The sequence below is a fragment of the Protopterus annectens genome, chromosome 1.part0 (assembly GCF_019279795.1).
Source record: "Protopterus annectens isolate FY-2018-M chromosome 1.part0, PAN1.0, whole genome shotgun sequence".
NCBI lineage: Eukaryota > Metazoa > Chordata > Ceratodontiformes > Protopteridae > Protopterus > Protopterus annectens.
This window is the reverse complement of record NC_056725.1, coordinates 1,165,422,943-1,165,445,169: the sequence shown is the minus strand read 5'-3', so window position 1 is coordinate 1,165,445,169 and position 22,227 is coordinate 1,165,422,943. Positions and strand designations below refer to the sequence as shown.

At 40.2% G+C, this 22,227-nt stretch overlaps 1 protein-coding gene across 1 annotated transcript in view; it reads left to right on the top strand.

Moving 5' to 3' along the window:
* Nucleotides 1-22,173, top strand: part of FOXO3 (forkhead box O3) — a 1,048,726-nt gene extending 1,026,553 nt beyond the window's left edge. Inside the window, exon 3 of the mRNA XM_044065332.1 lies at nucleotides 20,870-22,173. The gene's annotated coding sequence lies outside the window, so the exon portion shown is untranslated. The remainder of the gene's footprint in view (nucleotides 1-20,869) is intronic.
* The last annotated feature ends 54 nt before the right edge of the window (nucleotides 22,174-22,227 follow it).

The window sequence follows — 22,227 nt, the reverse complement described above, 5'->3', positions numbered from 1 at the left end:
TTTATAATAGCCAGTGCTGAGGAAAGAAGGGCTAACTGAGTTGGAAGAAGTTGACAAAAGTAACTGGACAAACATCCTGGGTTTACCTAGTAGTCCTCCATTAACACAGCAATGCAGTTTGAGTAAGTAATGAATGACTTATTGTGTATTATTCAGTTTGATAGTTGATTGAAATGTATTTGAAGAAAGTTTTGCAACCTGTTGACTTAGTACTTGAAGGTGGTAGTATAACAACACTTGCTACATCTTAGTTACATGAGATCAAGGCTGGGATCATTGGGAAACAGTAAAAAGACTAGAAGCCAAGAACTAAACTCAGTGGGACATCACTTGTAAAAATTAAGGTATACAATTGTTTTTTAGCCAGAAACTACTTGAAAGATGCTGTTAGAGAGAGAACTTCTGAACTTTGAAATGACTTCATCCAAGGATGTGTACTTGATAATTTTCTGTAGAAGGAGATTATGGTCAACTGCTTTGAAGATTGTCTGTAAATCTGACATCTTTGTCTCTCTTGGACAGGAACAATAGCTGCTGATCATGGAAACAAGGGCAGAACTTTGATATGCTTGTAAGGACCCTAGGGCCATTAGCCTAGTATCTTCCTATGATCCTATGAAATGTGCTACTGATATTAGCCCATATTCCCTGTTAAAGAGCTATAGTATAAATGATGGTGTTAGTACTGTTACTAAACTGGAAGCCATGTTATCTGTCTGAAAGAATATACACAAGCATTTGTATAAATTAGAATTTGTTGGTATATTATTTTTACAAAAGTTTAACTTGGAGGCATATGCTAGTAGCTAATGGAGTTTTGGAAAGGGGCTTGATAAAAGAAGGCTGAAAAGGGTAACACCTAAGTGAGACAAAGATTAAATATCTGTGCAAGGGGGGGCGGGGAGTCTGGCTGGAAATGATCATGTTATAACAAGAGAAGGATATAGGATATTGTCAGCTGCACAGTAATGAAAATGAATGACTTCCAGAATTATTTGAACCTTTTGTGATAAATGTGCCTCAAATGAAAGAATGAAGTTTCTAATAGTTGGCCTAGCTGTGGGTTGCATTTTATGGGTCTAGTTATTTGGTGTAAAGAAAGGAGCTTGTTGCAGTGAATTTTGTTGTTTAGGCAGCTAATCCTTGTACTTTTGCCGATGTCATTTCTCTGATGATGTTGTAAAAGACTTGCTGTTCTAGTTGCTTTGTTGCCCCTCTGCACTTATTTAGTATGAGCTACAATTACTGATTATGGAGTTTTCCGGATTTGGCCTTATTAGTAACAGTAGGACAGTAGGTTTACATATGACTGCAAACTACTTAAAGTCATATACTACAACCCCAGATGCAAATCATACATGAGAGTAGAAAACATTTACTGCGTGTAGAACTGTATGGCATTGTTCATAGGTTATTACTAGGCATTTGAGTGAATCGTTTGAAGCCATAATCAGTACATACTACATTACTCTGTTCCTTAAGATTTTGCAATGTCAGCCCAGGGGTGGATTTGCAGTTTCCCATCCTTTCATCCAGGGAGTGTTTGAAGAGGGTTAGAGAAGCTACTTTGCTTAATGTGATGAGGTTGTCTATTCCAGAGGAGGGAAGTTGTTTGCAAAAGCTATCTCACCAGCAAGTTCAGTTTATATTAGCATGAAAGTTTTGCTCTGTTGTAGGGGTGTTTGTTGTGTTAAAAGCTTTGTTAATATGTTGGAGTTTGCATAGGAGAGGATCATCTGAGACCTTGTATGCTGGGCAGATGCCACCTCTCAGGAGTCTGCATGCAACCAAAACTGGATGTAGAACATTAAAGCCCTTCACATAGGACATAGAGCTCAGCCCCTTAATTTTGTTAGAGAGAAAGCACTGGGGCCTTTTAAGTTGGATTGTGTGTTTGGCCAGGTACATACCAGTGGGAGTGTTATATTCAATTGATGGCCTAATCCCCAGATCAAGATGATATACTTCTGGTAATTAGATGGGCTAGATATGAGAATTTTTGTTATGACAGTAGAGATATGGAGGTCAGTGGAAGGTTGTTTGCCTGTGAAAGAACCTGGATCACTAGTAACTGCATCATTTTTAGTGGGTATCTTTTATATGGTAGGTACTAGGGTGCCTCTGTTTACCTAATGACACAGCACCACACGTCTTAAATATTTATCTATAGCTCTTGGTCCTGGCATCATGTGTTTATACATGGTAGATCCTCTTTTAGGATCTGAGAGTTGATGATCGCACCAGGTTTGTAGTGACCTACAAATTTTGTCAGTCAGAGACCCTTAACATAAAGATAAACACCAGAGGAATAGGTAACAAATAAAAGTGGCCCCAGTACAATGCTCTTTTGGGACCTGATTGGTAAAGAGTCTTTTAGTGGAGAGAATTCCCTCAATCCTGATTTGATAGGTTCTGACTGTGAGCAAGTTTGCTGCTGTGTGGGTTGCATACAGGTTTACATATAGTTTGATTAGTTTGTCTATTATGTATGAGTGTAGGATGGTTTGAAAGACCTTGGCCAGATCAAGGTACACTTTGTGTACTGTCTTAGCCTCACCAAAAGCCATAGAGACTTTTTCAAAAGTGGTTTACTAGGCAAAGCAGGCAGGATCTAGCATTCACAAACCCAAACAGGATTGAGTCAAAAGGTGGTAAGCTGGCAATAACTTATTTACGAAGTCTGTAATGAGGCATTACATTGTTTTACAAACAAGGCTGATGAGAATTATTACTCTGTAGGGGCTACCCGTAGTTGCCTGGATCAGTGTAGGGGCCACCCTTATAAAGGGGGATAACAGCAGTAATCACATCAACCACAGCATGTCCTCCATGCCTCTAGCATGAGGTCATTTAAAAGGTTAAAGCTGCACAGATTTAGGAGCGGGTCAGTCAACCATGTTTCATACTGATAAGGAAACATTATGGCACATTTTCAGGCCACACAGTGCTACTGTTGTCTTATTTCCAATAAAGTGTTTAAAATTTGATTGAAGGTGATCTTTAGGGGGGGGGGTATAGCTCTCTCTCTCTCTCTCTATATATATATATATATATATATATATATATATAATATATATATATATATATATATATATATATATATATATATATATATATATATATATATATATCAGTGTGGAGAAGATATGGAGATATGGGGTGGCATGTGGAGAAGTTGAAACAAAATCTGTTTATTAATATGTTTCCTATGTTCTCAGATTTTGAGTGTAAGATATTGTGACCTATCTACACTGGACATCATTGTTAAGGTTCCTAACATAGTCAAAGAAGGACTTATGGTTAGCAACTTTGATACTTAGCCTTACTGGATTTAATTTTCTTCTTCTTCTTTCGGCTTTTCCCAGTTAGAGGTCGCCACAGCAGATCACCTTGTCCTCTCATGATTGGCAGTGGAGTTTTACGGTGTCGAGTTGCCAGCCTGGTGCCCAACCTTCCACAAAAGGCACACACACGCACTCATGCCTAGGGCCAATTTGGAGTGTCCATTCCACCTACAGCATGTCTTTGGGATGTGGGAGGAAACTGGAGCACCCGGGGGACACCCACGTAACCACAGGGAGGACACCCAGAAGGCACCCCAGCCTGGGATTGAACCAGCGAACCTGTTGCTGTGAGGCGGCAATGCTAACCGCTGCACCAGCAAGATCGCCCAATTTAATTTTTATTCTAAATTCTTGATTTACTTGTATGTGGCAAATTTGGAATGTATGGTTTTTAGTTTGTTTCTGTTGATGAGGTTTTTTTTTTGATGATTTGACTGAGTTGTAAAAGAATGTGGACATACTGTCACCTGTAGGAAAGATGCTTTCAGAGTTGGACTGAATGAGTGGCAGGCATTTTAACCTTGTAGAAAGAATATGTTATTACTGCATTGGAACCATGTTACAGTGAAAAAGCAAATATCAGTATTTTCTAGGGAGAGGAAGGCTTCTTGGGAGAGCAAGTTTTGTTGAGTGTTGTAACACTGAGCAGCTCTGCTTTTAAATTATCCAGGTTTGCCTTTGCTAGATTGGTAGATGTAGCAGACTGACACAGCCTAAAAAGACACAATGAGGGTGGACAAAGTTTTTGCCATTAGCAAGAGGAGTGAGGTACTGGCCATCCTTTACAGAACAGTCGGGACTGTTGAACATCATCTTCCAGGCAAACACATATTGAACCCCCTTTGAATTACATCATTCACTCATCCACTTACTTAAGTAGATTATTTTTGGTTATATTATGGCATCATTCTCAGTAAAGGTAGAGATTAGGTGTCTACCAATGTCAGATGCATACTTAGAGACCCCCACCATGTTGCCTCATGTTATTTACACCTACACGTACGATGACCATGTTGTATGTCTTCTTGGGGTGAAGGGACGTGAGAGCCGTATAAGCTTGTAATGCATACTAACATCCCCATTTCCTTGTTCAGCCTAGTGAGTGATACATCAATGTTTCATTATGTACTTACTTGTGACTAAGTCATTGCCATGTGACATTGCTAAATGGAGAGATCTTAAGGGCTTGTAGATGCTCTTCTTAGCTGTGTTTGTGGTTGATGGTGTTTTATGTGTAGGTAGTAGAATGTCTGTGCTACTGAGAGGAAAGTGTGAAGGTTTTTGTCAAGAAAACCTTTGAAGCTTGGGGAGAGATTTCTTAAGTACCTCAGCATACAAAGGCATACCTTCTGGTAAATAGCATTGTGGTATTAGGTGAGTGGGCAGTGGGCTAATGATCTGGTGGATACTAACAATGTGTTTTGAGAATAGCTAGACTCCAGATTCAGTAGCTATTTACACCTGTCAGATGTGCAATCACTGTGTCAGAAGTAAAAGGTTGTCACAAAGCACAAGGCAGTTTGTGCTCTGCCTCAGGGTGCCTACTGCTAATAGGCCATCAGCAGATAATTGTAAGGGCAGGCTGTGGTCCCATGGTTACCTGAAATTAGGATATAGAAAGCTGGCTGTTAAGTAAAATAGCTAGAAGTTTTAACTGTTTTATTTATTTATTTATTTTACATTTGTTGACTGGGTTAGTCCAACTGGATACATATCCGTTTTCAGTGGAGGCCCGGGGAGAAAAGCTCCAAAGAACAGAGGTACATGAGTACATATACTGACAAAACAATAGTAAGTTAGTAAGTTAACTGTTGTAGGCACCTAATACAAAGTACACTTTTTGGTAGCAGTAGATGTGTGTGATTTATTTGGAGAACCGGTTAATAAAGGATTAATAAATGAACCTAACAGAAGGATTGTTCATTTATATGAATGCATTCAAAAGGAAAAAAATAGGAACAAGGGGATTTTAGTCAGTTTGGAAGACTTAACAGAGGGAGGTTTTCCTGATCTGTGTTGAAAAATGAGGTGGGTAGGAGTTTACTAGGTTACACACTTGGCAGAGGAAACAGCACAGAAGCTGTAAATAGCAGCAATAAAGTGACTTGAGATGTTAAATGAAGTAAAAAGGAATCCCTTCCCTCTGTTAAAGGGGCTGTTACAAGTCGTTACAAGTCAGATCCATTAGGATGAGTAAAACAGGGACACTAAAGCCATAGCATGAGTTCACTTGGGTTGTGACTACTGTGTTTCTTTCTCTGTCAAAGCAGTTTGCTTTATTAATGGTTACATAATTAGTAACATCTCTTGCACTTATAAAACAATAGCAACAGCATTTAAATAAAATTAAGTCAAATCACTTCCATGGTGGTTATGGGGTCGGCAGTTCAGTCAAGCCATTTCTTTACCAAAAAAAAGTGCCGAAAGATCGAAGAGGGTTCATATCAGGACATCCAGTCAAGTGTGAACAAGTAAGAAACACAAAATCAAAAGTAGATGAAGAATGAATTAACTTCTTTCCGTATAATTGTGTTCCTCAAACTCTGACTTTAGATAAAGTACAGGTAAAGACCTGCAATGATCTAGCACTTCGGTAGATTAAGGAACTGCGTTAGACCAGCTCATTCATAAGCTGAGAGGCAGCATGCAGCACGTTTCTGCTCTTAGACGATATGCTGTGAGCAGGAGTTCACTGTTGTGCCTTGTTAGTGTATTTCAAGAAAGACCATATCAGTAGTATAGTAAACCTGATTTATAAACGTATGGCTGGTGCACATTTCTGGTACAACTAAGTGTAAACTCATTAAAATGAAAATAGCGCCAATGACAACACCAATACTAGATAAAGTCAAAATAACTTTAATTAAACTTTACAAAAATGAGACAAGCTTTCTGATTTTTTTCTCTTTCACTGTGTCACAGTTCTCTAAAATAACAGCATACTTTTGCATAAGATATATATACAAATCAAATAATTTATGTAAATAATGTATGCCAGTATTCTAACTGCAACGTAATTCGAGTTATTTTCATGGTAACCTTTAGTGTGCATATGCACGTGCTTTTAGGGAAAGGTCTACTTAATACTTAATAAAGTTTCTTGTTTTTCTTTTAACGCCATACGGTATATTAAATTCACTTGCAATTCTTATGCGTGGTGCATCATACCTTATTAGTGATTGGTTGCTTAATTTACTACCCTATCCCTAGCCCCTACCTCCCTTGTTTTCCCTTTGGGTTGGCTTTATTCTTACTCCTTGTATGATTTTCACTGTTATAGGTTCATATGTTAGCACTAGGTTAGCTGCCTTCGTGGACCATGCTAGGCCTAGCCAATTTCCCTTAGAGAGAATCAAACCCTGTATTTCATGTCTGTGAGGTAAAACCTTAACCATAAAGCCAAAACCCAACTCTACAATATTTCATATATTTCCTAACATTCTTGAATTGCTCTTCATAGGTTCGTAAGTAAATACTAGGATATCAGCCTGCAGACTATAGCAAACCTAACTAATAACCAGAGGTCAGAATCAGATCCTACATCTTGTATCTGTAGTTAAGTCTTTATCTGTTATACCAACCCCACTCCAACAGTAGTGTTCTAATACCTCCTTCTATTGCTTTTTCATTTTTCATCCTCTCCTTTCCTCATTCTGGTCAGGTTTTTGCCATCTTCTACCCATGTCCAGGAAATTCTTGAATAATTCATGATCATTCCTGCCTTCTCCTCCTGACACCTACAGCATCTGTTGTCCTTCTTTTGCCTTCCTTCACCAGTCACATGGGTGTTACTTATCATCTATGCAGTGTTCTCAGGATTTGATCTCCCCACTGTGTACTTTCTACATGTACCTCATTGCCTGAACTTTCTTCGACCAGCATCCTGCAACACTTCCACCCATCCTCCCTTTCCCATTACTTTATCATCCTTTCTTTGTCAACCTTGTCAGTTCTTTCCCTTATCACTTCATAGATCTTTTTGGTCCTTTGACTCCCTAACCTCTTCCACCTTCTCCAGGGTGCTTTGCTCTCTTCTTCTGCCCTCCCTTCCTGTCTGTTACTTTCTCCTGTTGCCCTTTATGTATTCTTTTTCCCAGTATTTCTGAGTACCAAATAGTTTTACCATTGAGCCTCTGGTTTTCTTTATTTCTGTATTAGCTCCTCCATTATTTTTAAAATGTCCCCACCATCCTTTTCTCTGTGTAACAAATCTTCATCTTAAGCTGTCCCACTTCATCTCCAGATTTCATCAGGTTTCTGCTCCATCTTTGCCCACATCCTCCTGTTCCCCATGGATTTTTGTTGCTTCCTTCACCATTTATGCATCCCAGTACTTTTGGTGCCACTTCATTCATGTCCTTTGGTAAGCTCCTCAGTGTCTCCCCCTCCCTTACTCTGTTTGGTTAACCTGCATGTCTTATGTTTGTATCCAGTGAATGATGTTATATATCAGTTCATTTGTATGGATATGTGGTGGCACACAGCTCTCCTTTCGCTGTTTATTCTCATGTTTGCCTTGCCTTTACTGACCCAGTCCTCTTTGTCTTTGTGCATTTACTGTAGCCTTTTCCCCTGGGGGCCTATTTGTTTGTTGTGGAATAGCTGGAGGTTTCATGATGATATCATCATCCATGCTGCATTAAATCTCCAAAGCAATATATACGTCTCCCCCCTCCTTCTCCAGAGACTATCCCACACTTTTTTCCAACTTCCTTTCAGTTGCTCCCTGTTGACTCTCTCTGTCGCTCTCTCTCTCCTTCTATGAGTTCTCAACTTAGAGCCCTAAGTGCTTGGTAAATTCCACCTCTTTTATCTCACCTATCCACCCTTCCCTTTTCCTAATCTCACTACCACTGTCTGTCGGTTGTTGCACCTGAGTCTCAACATTTACCTAAACTTCTCGGATGTCTCTCTTGTAGTTTCCATTGCTGCAGCCACATCCTCTGACATTAACATGCAGTCATACGAATATAACACTAACTGAGATTTTTATTATCTCCTCAGGCATTGCTGAATTGTTCCTGACTTCCACTGCCAGCTCCTCAATCATAAGTGTGAACAGCCTTGGTGGTAATGGGCAGCTCTGTCTCTTCAGGTGCTCTTCCATTTATGAGTTTTTTTGAGTCTTGGTATATGGTCTGCGTCCAAAGTATGAACTTTTCTCCCACCTGCCTTTGCTACATTGTTTTCCATAGGAATCCCCATTTCATCATGTCAAAGGCCTTCCGCAGATCAAAGAGGACAGTCCCACGCTCCCCTTCCTTGCTTCTTTTCCATCCTGTGCATACATTCCAACAGTCCTACATTTTATTTCTTCCATCTTTTCATAAAGCATTTTGCCTTGCTTGTATTATTTTTGTCATCCTTCATCCAGTTTTCCTACCAATACCTTTGCCAAAATCTTGATGTGTCCAAGAGACAGGACTGTAATTTCCCATTTCCTACCTTTCTCCTCCCCTTTTAGGTGTCATGGTTATCTTGGCCCTCTTCATACTTTCAGATATTTTGCCTGAGTCCTTTATTCCTCTTTTAGGACCTTCAACATTTTTCCACTCACCATTTTTAGAATTCTAGGGGGAATCCATTTGGCCCTCATGCTTTCCAATCTTTCATCTTGTATGCTGTTTTAGTTCTCTCTCAGCATTCAGCTTGTCTCTTAGTTCATCCTTCATTATATATATATATATATAATCTGTCTTCATTTTCTCCCTTGTTTTAGTCCAAGACCTCTGTCCCTTCCATTTTTGTCAATTTCCCTGTGGTACTGCCTGAATCTTTCCTTGCTGCTTAGCTCTTCCTCTTCTAAATATTCTCCATCTCCTCTACTTATCTTTTGTTACCCCCCCCCCCCCCCCGTCTGCTGCTGCTTGTATTTCTTGGCTAATTATTTCCCTTTGCCCCTCCCCCCACTGTCCACCAGTAGGCCTTCCAGTCCCATTGTTGAATTTCTTGCTCTGTAATAATTTTCTCCCTAATTCCATTCTTATTGCTTTCCTCTTGTCTGTAATACTGCCCTTCTACTTTCTTTCCTTTTCATTCATTCTGTACCACCTCTAGCTGTCTATCCAGCTCCTCAGTATCCATTCTTTCTGCCCTCATCTGTTTTCTCTGACAATGACCTTGATCCCATCTCACCAGTGTGCTTTCAGTTTATCCCAGTCATTCATATTGTCATGTATTGATAACTTTACCAGTCCCTGCAGTGTTTGCTTCTTCTATGTGTCCTTCCATTTATAGCTAGCCCACATCCACCACCTTCTCATTTTTGAGTTACTGCACACTTATCTCACTGCTGCATGAGCTGATATGTATCTCTTCTGTAACTGGAATTCTTCCGTTACTTCCATTAACTTATCCCTCCCTAGGAACCTGTCTAGCCTAATTGTCTGTACCAAAATATTTCTTGTGACGTTGTATTCCCTCTTATTTGGATATCATTCCCTCCATGTGTCCAGTTGGACTGGCCTTTGTCACACATTTTTGTTATATTCCTTCCTTCCATATAACCTGTTTTTTTTTTTTGGTTCTGAGGTAACAACAGTAGCCCTTCCCCCATAAACTCTATTCCATCTCATCTTGTCTGTGCAGAGTTAACAGAAGCATTATTTTACAATCCTTTGTCCCTGTTTGGTGCACATATGTTTCCTATTGTCCAGCATGCACATTCACTGCCCGATGGTCCATCTGCCTATCCCACTTTTTGTTGTTTTTCTCTGTGGTTGTCTGAAACCCTCAGCAAAGTACAATAGCTACCCCTCTTCCTGCTCTGTTGTCCATCCCTCCCTTTGGGTAGTAGTGGTAGTAAAACAGTATCTTCTTCCCATCTCTGATTTTCAGTTTTGTTTGCTGTAATAAAGAAATGTCTTCCCCAATACTGTATAACTATTCCTGTATTCTCCTTCTTGTGGTTGGATCAGATGAGCCCTCAGTATTCCACCTAATTAAATATATTTTCCTTATTGTTTTTGCCAACCACTCCCTGCCTTCCAAATTACTGCTGTCCAGCATAACTCTTCCTGTAGTCTATCCTCCAAGCTGAACATTGTGTTTTTTGGCAGCTGCTTATGCTTGGACTGCCCCACCATAAATTCCCGACCTTTGGATCCCTGCCTTTTGGGATTTGCATGCACATGGGTATGCCCTGGAGAGATGTTATTTTGTTCCCTTTCAGTTATCCCTCACACTAATACATTGCATGTCAACCCAGTATAGATGTTGTAGTCTTTTTCTATCATGGATCTTAATAGTATAATATTTAGCAAGTGAAGGCTTAGCAGTCAGTACAACAAAGCAGGAGGCTAAGATGTCATCAGGTTTAATGTTCAGAATGCACGTGCTTAAAGATTGGATTAAATTTAGCTTCATTATAGTCTTAATCAATTTGTTTTGTATTTTGTGCACTCTACAGTAATCCTGGAATACATGCTTGACATCAGTAGATGCATGATGACCTATAAGGATGCATCTGCAGTCCCTACATATGGGTTGTCCTGCCTCAGGCAGCCCTTCGGTCGGCCGGATTCCAAAGTCTGGGTCCGGCGTCGGCTGATGTCACCCCTTTCCCAACGTCAGAGCCCCTGGGATATAAAAGCGTCAGCCGACGCCATCTTCCTCAGTCTTTCTTGCCGCGCGGTGCCCTAAGCAGAAGCAATTCGCAAGTGCCAGTCGGCCAGCTCCTGTAATTTCAGCTAACCGAAGACTTCAAAAAGCTAAGTACCCCGTTGGGGACTCTCTCTTGCCTCAGCCGATGTCAGATCAAACGGTTAAAGTTAATAATTGTTTAACTTGTGGGAAACAAATACCTCATAAGGATTTCTACTCTTACTGCCTCCCCTGCCTAGGCCCAGACCACGACATCTCAGCCTGCGCAGCCTGTGCATCCTTCAATAGATGCACTCTTAGGCGTCGGTCGGAGTTTGCATAGGAATGTTTTGGGGATAGTTACTGTTACAAGATGCCGTCGGAGCCTCCGACTACTCATTTAACCAAAAAACGGAAGGACAAGGACCGACACACGCGGTCCGTGGTTTTGGCCGAAACCATGGCTAGGCCTACCGCGAGTGTCTCGGTTTCTGCTGAAACGGAATCCTTGGTGCTTCCGACTGACGAAACCGCGCAACCGACAACCTCGGTCCCAGAGGCCTCCTCTGAGTCGGTCATAGAATTCCCCTCTGACACCGGTGCTCTGGAGACAACCGACACCATTCCTCTAGATAAAACCACTCCAGCACGTGGGGCAGCCAGGCCTCCTGCATCCATGTCCATTAAGGCATTTACCCATGCTAAAGCTGCTAAATAGCCAAATTCTCTCCCTCCCAAGGCTATTCCTCAGGGATCCACTACAGGTTCACAGATTTTAAGTCTAGCTGAGGACCTTATTTCCTTAATTAGGGGCTCTCAGCCCCATCCGGACAGGGGCTCTCAACCTCCTCTAGACAAAAGGCCCAGGGTTGAGCACACAGATCCCCAGTCTTCTGATGAGGCCTCAGATGACTCTGCTCTATCAGACTACCAGGAGGAGGCTTTTGCGGCCTACGAGGATTCTGATGCAGAGGAATATATTCCCTCGGCCTCTCCTCCTGAAGAGTTGTCCTTTGGGGAGACACTTCACTCCATGAGAGAGCATTTCAAATGGCAGGGCCAGGAGTTCTCTGATTCCAGAAAGAGGTTAAGGACTTTTTTGCATTTACCTCAGCATAGACCTTTGGCTATTCCTCCTGTTTTAAATGTCATTGATGATGTGTACTCTGAGTCTAGTACTTCTCCAGACTCCCTTCCTCTGGCTCCTATCAAGCCCGATAGGTACTACAGCATCCCGGACTCACATCATTTCCTTTACAAGGGCCACTCTGCTGACCCAGAAACTATTTCTCAGGGCCCTAAAGGGGTTGCAACCACCACTACAAAAAATCCTCTTCCTTCTGAAAGGGAGTCCAGGGCTTTAGAGAGATGGGGTAAAAAAGTGTATACTTCTTCCACTCTTTCTATGAGGGCATTAAATTGTCAATTCCATATGATACAGTACCAAGAGTATTTGTTAGATGAATTGCATAAAAAACTTTCTTCGCCAGAACCCCTAGATCGCAAGGCACTTCAGGATCTGGTACATAACTCTCAACAGGTTAGCAACCATTTCTTGCAGTGTGGTTATGATGCATTGGAAGCTTCATGTAGGTCAGCAATGACAGGTGCAGTCATACGTAGACATGCTTGGCTGAAGGAACAAACTCTGCCAGACCATGTTAAAGCAAAGCTACTGGATGCTCCGCTGGAAAAACAAAAGTTATATGGCTCCTCGGCTCAAGAGGTCTTAAAGAAATTTGAGGAAAAGGCTAAATCAGTACAAACAGTCAAAGATTTTCTCCAGGTCCAGCCACCAAGATTCAGCAGAAATTGGCCTTCTAAGAATTGGTCCTTTCCGGACACAGACAGATCTCAAAGAGGCAGAAACAGGCGTGCCAGAGGTATAGGGCAAGCCCGGGGCTCCTACAGAGGGCGTCAATGGCAGGCTCCTAACCAGAGAGGTACTGCAGGGCCTACAACTACTACACAAGGACCATCTCAATGACTTGACTTTGTCCCCGCCAACCAGGTCTCAATTGGAAGCACCTTTGGGTGGAAAGCTATCTTTATTCTCAAAAAATTGGCACAGTATTACAAAAGACAAATGGACACTGCAAATAATAGACAAAGGATACAGGTTCCACTTTCATACATTACCAAAAAGACAAGGCATGCCGAACCTGCCACCAAACCAAAGGGCAGAGGCTTTAAAACAAATTTCCAAACTACTACAAATGAAAGCAATAGAAAGGGTTCCTCTCACAGAACAAGGCCAATGATTTTATTCCAGACTATTCCTTGTTCCAAGAAAAGAAAAGCAATGGAGGCCTATTCTGGACTTGTCCGCACTGAATACTTACCTCATTGTGCCAAAATTCAAAATGCTGACCTTACAGCAACTCCTTCCCATGCTGGGCAAAGGGTGATGGCTGGTAACTCTAGACCTCAAGGAGGCATACCTGCATGTCCCTATCAGACAAAGTTGCAGAAGACACCTCAGATTTCTTGCAGGTTCAGAGCATTATCAATTCTCAGCATTGCCATTTGGCTTATCTACTACGCCCAGAGTATTCACGAAATGCCTGGCATCAGTAATTGCACATTGCAGACTTCAGGGGATTCAAATATACCCATACTTAGACGACTGCCTCATACAAGCGGACAGCCAGCAAACACTGGTAAAAAACTTAAACTATGCCATCCGACTACTACAGGCCTTGGGATACACAGTCAACATTCAGAAATCAAGACTTGTTCCATCCCAATGAATAATTTTCATAGGTTCATAGGTTCATAGGTTAGTACTAAGCTAACTGCCCTTGCGAGCCATTTTAAGCCTAGCCAATTATCCCTTGTGAGACTCAAACCATGCACCTTGTGTTTGTAAGGCAAACACCTTAACCATTAGGCCACCCTCCCAACCCCTAGGTTCCTGGGTGCAAAACTGGATACAAACACCCAGATGGCTTTTCTCACAGAAGAAAAACAAACACAACTACCGGATTATTTCAGGAATCTGACAACACAAACCCAGCTAACTGCAAGGAAAATCCTGCAGGCCCTGGGTTACATGGCATCTTGCATTCTTCTGATTCCACAAACAAGGCTGTATATGAGGAAACTACAATGGTATCTAAGGAGTCTATGGTCTCAGCACAGTCACAGCCTAGAATCTCTGATCCCCCTCATTCCATGCCTTCAAAAGGAATTCCTGTGGTGGGCAAAAGCAAGCCAGTCAAACATGGGCCTGCCTTTCAGCAAGCCACATACCAGCCAAACCATTACAAGGGATGCCTCAGATCATGGATGGGGAGCACACATGGAGGGCAGATGCATTCAAGGACAATGGGCACAAAAAGAATTGCATCTGCACATCAACCAAAAGGAAATGCTGGCAGTGATACATTCCATCAAGGCCTTCAAGCACTTCCTGCACCAAGGTCACTTGTTAATAAAGACAGACAATACCACAGTTATGTGGTACATAAACAAGCAAGGAGGTACCCATTCATACCCTCTTTGCAGGCTGGCGATGAATCTTTGGGAGCTTTCCTTAAAACTCAATATAGAGCTACAATCCCAGTTCGTACCAGGAAAAGACAATGTACTGGCGGACAGCCTGAGCAGAAACATCATGGATCCACACAAATGGATGTTGCACCCAGATATCTTTCTCCAGATAACAAAATCATGGGGAAGGCCGGACATAGACCTTTTTGCCTCCCACCACAACCATCAACTGAGGAAATTCTGCACAAGGACATACCATCCTCAAGCATGGAAAGTGGACGCCCTCTCCTTCAGCTGGAATACTCTAACAGTATATGCATTCCCACCGCTGCCACTGATGGCCAAGGTCTTACTGAAGATCAGGACAGAGCAACCAAAACTAATTCTGATAGCCCCGGACTGGCCGAGACAACACTGGTACCCACTGTTAAGAAGCATGTCACGCACGAAACCTTGGCCTCTTCCACAATGGCCACTTCTACTGACACAGCACAATTACAAGACTCTGCACTCCAGCCTCAAAACCTTACAGCTGACAGCCTGGAAAATACCTTGACTCCTCCCCAGGATAAACTATCCAAAAGGGTACAGGATATCATCACGGAAGCCCGGCGTCCTTCCACAAGAAAAGCATATTCAGCAAAATGGAAAAGATTTCGTACCTGGAACACCACCAAGGGTCAAGATCCGACAGTCATGAGCATTCCACATATTCTGGAATACTTGGCTGAAATGCTCCATAATAGCCTCTCTTACTCCTACATAAAAATTCATGCTTCAGCAATTTCAGCAGAGTACAACACTGATCCACCTGGATTCTCTCATCCTCTACTAAGGCAGTTTCTAAGAGGGATAAAAAACATCAACCCTCCAAGGAAACCTCCAGTGCCTACATGGGACCTTAACTTCATGTTGGAAAAATTAACTCTTCCTCCATTTGAACCAGCAGCATCTTCAGAGCTACAATTCCTATCTTGGAAGACTGCCTTCCTTCTGGCCATAATCTCAGCAAATAGAGTATCTGAGTTACAGGCCCTCATGGCAGTACAGCCTTTTCTCATTTTTCATCAGGACAGAGTCTCTTTGAGAACCAATCCTTCATTCATGCCAAAGGTGGTATCCAGGGTCTCACTGAACCAAGCTATTCACCTGCCGACCTTCTTTCCAAATCCACAAAATAAAGGAGAAAAACTTTTGCATACTTTGGACATCCACAGACAGTTGCGCTACTACTTGGACAGAACTAAGACTTACAGAAAAACTGACCAACTCTTTGTAGCATATGCTGCTGGTGTACAAGGAAAAGCAATTTCCAAACAGACAATTTCAAAATGGATAGGAAATTGCATTCGGTTCTGTTACTCTTTTCATGGAAAAGCTGTGCCAGCAAACATAAGGCCTCATTCCACCAGAGCAACAGCCACCTCCACAGCCTTCTTAAGAGGGGTGGCTACAAAGGGCATTTTAGAAGCTGCTACATGGAGCTCCGTGCATACATTTTCCAAGCATTACAACTTGCCCTTATATTCCAGATCCAGAGCAGGCTTTGCTAGTGCAGTCCTGCAGTGCATGTTAGCTACACCATCCTTTTCTTAGTTCCTACCACCCCCAGCTGGGCTATGGTACTCTACCCATATTTAAGGACTGCAGATGCATCCTTGAAGGACATAGTACAGTTTTGTACCTACCATAAATGTAGATGTCCGATAGGTATGCATCTGCAGTCAGGCTTTCCCTCCCTCCTCCCCCTCTATGATATACTATGGGTACATATCCCTCATTTTAGCTAGCTGGGGTTATCTTTTGTGGTGTATTTGTTTTTTATTACTGTGCATGTTTTGGAATTTTTTCATTTCTCCAAATTTAGCCTTACTTAGAGGGCAACTGGCATCTGGGGCAAGAAACACTGAGGAAGATGGCGTTGGCTGACACTTTTATATCCCAGGCGCTCTGACGTCAGGAAAGGGGTGACATCAGCCGACGCCGGACCCAGACTTTGGAATCCGGCCGACCGAAGGGCTGCCTGAGGCAGGACAACCCATATGTAAGGACTGCAGAAGCATACCTATCGGACATCTACATTTATGGTAGGTACAAAACTGTACTTTTTCAAGCTTAAGAAGATGGTAATATAGGTGCACCATAAGAAATTAATTTGAATGTATGTAGTAACTGTTGTAACTTGTCATAAATTGTACATAGTCGAATTTGCAGAATAGGTTATGTCTATATGAGGTAACCGAACATTGTCTGAGTTAGGATTTTTATTGTCATTTGCCAAAATATTTCCTCAAAGTTTTAGAATCTGTCGATGATATCAGCCTGGCTTTGTAATATAGTAGATGTATGATAGGACCCATCTGATGGAGCTATAGAAATCCTTTTAGTAGTGTACTAAACTACTAGAATAAGTGGGAAGAAAAGGTGAAAGTATTACAAATTTTGAAATGACTACTATGCGCAGGTTAACATACCATTCACATTTAAACCACATAGCTTCTGTGAGACCTCAGAAGGCATCAGGCTATCCCTCTTCTGGAAATCGGCTACAACCTTATAATTACATTTGTGAAATATGGATGGAATTATCAATGAAGTGTTTAAAATAATAATGGCATTATTTAAGGCAGGTTTAAGAAATTCTGCAGCAGAGTCCCAGCACAAATTTATAGTCGTCTGTTAAACTAATTAATGAATGTGACCGTTTGCATTCGCTACCAGTATTAGTTAATAAATGCAAAGCTTTTTTCTTTTCTTTTTTGTGCTTCACTTTGAAATGTCCTAATGTTTCCTTCAGAATTGTGATCTTAGAGGGTAAGGAATTATTTGGAAATGCTGTATAACTTGTAATTTACTTGCCAGACAATAAAGCTTGAGATTAGAAAACTTTAAACCACTTTTTCTTAGAAGTAGGTCATTAGCATTGCTTTAATATGCAACTTGTTTATTCCAAAGAAAATGTAAAGTTATTTTACTGATTAGTGTAAATATAGTACCTAATATTTTGGGAAACAAATTGTTAATTTGGAAACAAATTGTTAATTAGGAAAAATAACCTAAGGGAAAATGTTCATTTTGACAATAGAAATTCTGGCTAGCTAACTAAAATGTAAATTTGACCATCATAACAAAGTGTGGTTAATTAGGTCTGTTGTCTTAAATAATATAAATAGCTTGCTGTCATGTGTACAGCAAATGCTTAGATATTTTTAGCATTGAGGGAGGCAAAGGAATATTTTTACCTTGTAAGTATTCATAAATTATGAGGTATTACAAAGAAATCATAATGTTAATTTGTCTAAGTTAAGCTCATAGTTTAATACTTATTTAGTTATGTTTTTAAGAGCGGTAGAATAGAGACAAGAGGATTTTTCAGTCAGAAGAATATCATCAGCAAATGAAGTAATCCAAAATTTTGCACCATTAGACCTGATACCAAGAAGTATGAGACTGGTTTATAATGGAGTGGAAACGGGGATCAGTGGATGGGAAAATAAAGACATGCATAACAAAAGGCAGATCTCTGCCTAGTGGTGCTAACTGTGAGAACTGAAGTGGAAATAGTTTACATCTTATAGATAAACTCATCAACACAGCCTTGTAAAAGTTTGCAATAGTATTAACACAAGATGCAGGAAAGTTGAGAATGTCTAAAACGTAATGATATGGATGTATAAAGGACAAATATCGCTTCCTGGTTGTTTTTTATTATAGTAATGCAATAACTCTAATGTAATGTTGATCTCTTGAGCTTCCCATTTTGCATAAAAGCCGCATAAAAATGTTTACAATTAATACAGAACACATAAATATGAATTTAGTGACCAGTACTGATGCTGTTGATGTGACATGGGTATGTACAAGGTGTGAGGATAAAGGTAGTGGCAGGGTGGTTAGATATGAATATTACAGACCAACCTTCTTAACATAAACAATGCAGTTGGACTGGGGCCTGTCTTGTACAACTGCAGTGGGCCATGAGACATGATTGTCCCCTTTCCCCACTCTTAATTGTTCCACATCCTGAGCCCGTAGATATTTACTTAAGATCTTTACCCAGCAGGAGTTATAGCACTGAGAAGCAATGAGTTACACTTTCTGTCTATGCAGTTAATTATTTATTTAGCTAAGCCAGTCAAAGGTTTGCAGATCATTTTTGAAGTGATGCAAAGATCTATGAGACAAAGGCAACTGGAATTAATTACATCCAATTTGAGGAGTTGTTAGGATGTTTCCCTTTTTAATAGTGACAAAACAATTGACTTATTTAGGTTTGAAATTAATTATTCCCTTAACTCTTGTTACTGAAGACATCTTGCAGAGGTGTAGGGACTTTTTTTAATAGAAGTGCTTCCAACAAAGAACTCATTCTCTGCATTAGTTTGCTCCCCATGATTGTTATGCCTTCCTGGGGATTGACCTAATATCTTTTGCAGAAGTTTTTTGGTACTGCTAGAAAGATGGCTACTGGTTTTATTTGGGCAAAGGAGATATCTGGGATGAATTGGGAAATCCTGTGCTCATTTGGGCAGAATTGTGTCACTCCTGTCTGTGTGGAGCAAAGGAACATCTCATGCAAGTTCCACCCTCAGGTAACTGCGCACAAGCAGCAGTGAGCAGCAGTAACACAAGGAAGTGCAACCTGAGTAACAATGTAACCCATTCTGTTTCGCCGTCCCTCCCCATAGATTCTAGTACAGTTCTGGTTAGGCTTTACACATTAGAACCGTTTTGCATTTCTTGAATGTATCTTTTATTGGACGATTTTACGTCCTTCTTGCAACACCTTTGCAGAATAATTCAGGATGTGTGAAAGAGAGGAATTATGTTAAAGCAGTACTGGTTAAATTGCTTTCAGAGGTGTCATAATGCATTATCAGCACAAGAAGTGCAATAAACCTTCATTTTTCAATTAATTGTATTTTTTTTTATTTATAGTGCTTAAACATTTCACATGTAAAGTAAATGGCAATAAACAAATGGCAATTGCACAAAATACAATTAACTGCAGCAATATGAATTTAAAAATACTCAAAACTGTCAAAAGGCAACTGAAGGTAACGTTACTGTATAGGTACCTCCCTGAGAGTTTCATACAGACTGTCCTGATCAGCTGATAAGGAGATTACCTTAGGGAAGAAGCTTTAGTTTCACTATCTTTAATCAATTCCATGTCACCAGAGTCAGAAATGTAAAATTATATCCAACTGATCTTTTTAGGAACATTCAGCAACTCTTCACCTGATAATCTGAGTAGCTGAGAGGGGATGTAGTGTACAATAATTTTTTTTAAGTGGAGAAGACCTAGATTGTGCAGGACTTGATTGGTAAGTAACAAAGTCTTGAGTATGGATCTGTCCACAGTTGGCAGTCTGTCAGAATCTGCAGGGTAGGGGTAATTATGCAGAATTCTGTGCATGCTCCAAATAGGTAAAAACCTTTATGTAAGTGCCCATACCTTATATCTGTTCATTGCAACAAAACTTCAATGAATAAAAGGGGAGCCAAGGTGGAGCCCTGTGGCACCCTATACTCCAGAGGGTATAGTTGTGAGGAATTGACCTCATGAAATGACCTAAGAGGTAACAGGCAAACGACTCAAGTACAATGTCAGGCCAGCTGCAGAAGTTCTGAAGATGATACAAGAGGATCCTCTGATCCACAATGTCAGAGTCTATTGAGAGGTCAGGTAGAACCAAGAGGGACTATAGCCAATGATTCCTTACCCAGATGGTCACAAGCAGTCCTGACAGGACTGTCTTAGTCTTAAATCTTGCTTGAAAATCATACTGTGCTGAGCTGTTGTCTGCATGAATCACCTGAATCATATCAGGCTGCTTTACACACAAAGTTCAATGTATATGCAGAAAAAAAGCATACTTAGACCAAGCAACATAAAAAAGTCTGTAGCGATGTGGCAAAGTAATTGCCTACTCAGTTAACAATTTATCTTTCAAAATGTGAATTCATGCACAGCATGCAAGCAGACAAACTCACACGTGCATAATACCGGCATTATATGAGCACGGTCAACTTAAATGTCAGTTTAAATATTTTTCCTTTTTCTTTGATTTTACAAGATGCTGATTTTGAATAACTCACAGAAGAGTTAATGCTGATGTTTGTATGTGTGAATTCTGTTTAGTAATGATAGTTGATCTGACTTAATTGTTTGTCAGGTTATTGGACAGTTTTACTAAAATGTAAAATGACATGTAAATTGTTGTCTTTTTATGTCTGTGTCACTTGAAATGGCATAAAGATGATGAGTAACCATATCAATAGTTAAACTAATCCAATCATTTTTTTCCTGTGGCTAGGTCATGTGTTTCCATCACATTTTATATATGAACTTTGTGTTTGGTTTTGGACAGCTGATGTTGCGTTATGCTATGGATTTTAGTTTCATCCAGTTTATAACAACATTTAACAACCTTTATCTATTTTTGCAGGCCCGAGCTGTGTTACATAAATAAAATGACAACAGCAACAAAAAACAGAATCCTTTGCCAAATCTACAGTCAGCAAGATGAGGGCAGTGGTCCGTTTATATTGTATGATCATTTGGAATCATATACCATTCTCCTATAAAAAAATAATAAAAATGACCAGTAATTGCCACTGGAACTGCACCTGATTTGAATATCCAGTCGTGTACCTTTTTCATGTAATAATAATGAAGCAGAGATTGCAACTGGAACTCTACCTGACTTGAAGACTCATGAAGACGTATAATCTTCTGAAGACTGCAATCTTCACTTGAGAAACAAACAAACAAACAAAAAGCAAAGCATTAGACTTTAGTGCTGAGATTTAACTGTCATCTTATTAGTGCTACGTAGCCTTTTACAGTAGTTTCTGTACAAGTCAGTCATGTTACAGTAGAGTACAGTATGTTAAACTCATGGTTTGTGGGCGCACTTTCTTTTTGCTTTATTTAGTTCTTTTAACATTTATTGTAGGCCTTTGTTTAACCATGTTTTAGCTGATTACCTTTTCAGTAAATCTGCTGAGCTGAATGCAAATAGGAACGAAATACTTTGTGTGACTTTAACCTTCCTGCTTTAGAATCTTAGTGTACCTACAGACTTCATTATACTAATAGAATTAACTTTAAAAAAGAAAAAAAAAGACTGAAATATCTTGTAATGGAAAATGACTTCTCCATTTGCTAAATGGTGCTGTTTTTAATCTCATGGTACATCTATTAATAAATGCACCAAATCAGGGCTTAATGTGTTGCAGGAGAACACGTACACAAACTGTTTGTCTACTGTTTGAAGTGCTGAGGTAGGGTGACTGTCTTACTTTCTGCTTACTTGCGACCTTTGTTGCTATAGCCAAATTTGTTCTAACCTTCCATGTTGTTTTTGTAGCTTGGCCCATTGGGTATTAAACAGTGTTGAATTATCATGGTAGGTTAGGACCCAGCTGTCCATGGAATACTTTTGTCAGAATCTGACACTGAATTAATTACTGCTCCTCATTAAATAAGCTATTTTTATCATTGCCAAGTGCCCAGGCACTGTTAATGGTCCTGACAGCCAGCTGAAATCCTGTTGTAATTTTAACTGCATTGCACTACAAAAAAGTATATATTTAATGCCTCATTCTTCTAACCCCTCAAATATACAATGTTTACATGTTAGCATAAGCATCTGTGAGTGTGAATGTTTTCTTTATCCTCATGGTGTTCCACAGTTTACCTTTCCATAACAAATAACACCTGCACACTAAATATATATATATATATATATATATATATATATATATATATATATATATATATATATATATATATATATATATA